A 1,827-nucleotide genomic window follows, 5' to 3' on the forward strand; every position below is an offset into this window, starting at 1 on the left:
TATATATATATATATGCAATATCAGAAGTACACAAGTGGGGTATACATTAATAACAAAGTACACACTAAAGAACAGAAAATTAAAATCTGGCATGTCATAGATATAATACCTGCTTATACTTCCTCAGCATATCCGTTCACACGTGTGTCAGATAAGAATAACGATAAACTATTGGCAAATGTTGCTATCGATACTTTGAATATCGTTCCTGACCGTTCGTCAGCAGCTTATCGAGAGCTGTGAGTTCTACGCAAATATATTCAGCTCACGCTAAAGCACAAGTATGTAAAACTAAGGATTGGCATATACATGTTAATGTTCACACTTGGCGAGCACAATCTATAGCACGTATACCATATGTACAACAAATGATGAGGTTTTGGTAGAGTTATGAGTTTGCCAAGATACCTAACCAACACATAGTGAGGTGTAAATACAAATATAGTTGATCAAGCGCTAAAAAACTGGCGAGAACAACTTAGAGTGCCATTTGTATGCTACCTGTACACTCACCACAAGCACATGCTTTCAATATGATATCTATGGTGTGTACTGCCCGCACGAACTACCCATGAATGATAAATGGGCATTGCCTGATGAAGAAACATATTGAGCGATATCGCAAGCCAAAAGCGAATCGTCAGTCAATGTAGTCCATCACAATGTATGTACAGTGCTAAACTAGGCAGTACAAGCAGGCCAGACGCCGATTGTCTTTTTAGTGGACTTCAAATGCTATGGTTTAAGTGAGGTACTGGTACGCCTCTTCAATCATGATATATACTATATATACATCTTCGAATACGCATCTATTGGCACAAGAGTTTCAAGAACTATCGATTCAAAGTGAGTACCACATCGAAAAATTGCAAGTGTTGCTTTATTTGGTCGGATATCGGATTGTGAAGCCGTGCACCTGACATGCGATGTGAAAGTTCTCCTGAAAGAAGACTCGACTTTAGCTACAGTATAAGACGCAGCAGGCGTTGTATAGGCGTCACAGGGTTGAACTTTGTATGCTGGTATAATATTATGATAGAAAAGTACACATAGTATTTGTCCCACTGTGAAAGAGGCCTGTACACAAGCCTCTGTATAAACACATTTGGATATAGAAAAGGTACAAATTGATCCGAACAGTGACCAACCTGTATACATCTTCGTCTAGAATGACCAAATTTTCCCTGCAAATAGAAAATTATGTAAGAAAAAAAGTGGTTACGATTTCGAATCAAGTAGCTCGTTCAGAAATCAGTTTGAGAGAGTCGAACATTAGCTTCGTATAGCGGTATACTTTATTTTTGTCCGTCGAAGACATGTCCAAAATGTCGATGGGCAGCCCATCAGAACGCGTATTTTGTAGTGTAATGCAAGCACACATACAGAATGAATACGCAGTGCAATAGCCAACAAATGAAACTACAAACCCGAATGATTTTCTTTTCTTCTTGTCGTGGAAGCTTATACACATATGTGATGTCGAATTTCGGTAGTTGTCTAAGTTGGAGAGGGTCTATGTTATACTTAAAACAGTGTTGTCACCATTAAGGCCAAATTTGGGATCGTCAGATAGTTAAGTGAGCAGGTTTGGAAGTTAGAACACATCAAACGCCTGCTTTCAGTGATACAGTAGGACTCCGGCATGTAAACAAGCGAGTAGAAAGCGTACTCTTCTTCATAATTATAATAATAAATACAATATCAAAGCTTTATGTGCAAAACCTTGAGGTGAACCTGTTGACAGCTATGACGCGTCTAAAGATATATATAACGACGAACATGAGCATGAGGTTGTGCAAAACATATATATATATTATACTCACACA

Source organism: Sphaeroforma arctica, assembly GCF_001186125.1.
Source record: "Sphaeroforma arctica JP610 unplaced genomic scaffold supercont1.1319, whole genome shotgun sequence".
Taxonomy (NCBI): Eukaryota; class Ichthyosporea; order Ichthyophonida; genus Sphaeroforma; species Sphaeroforma arctica.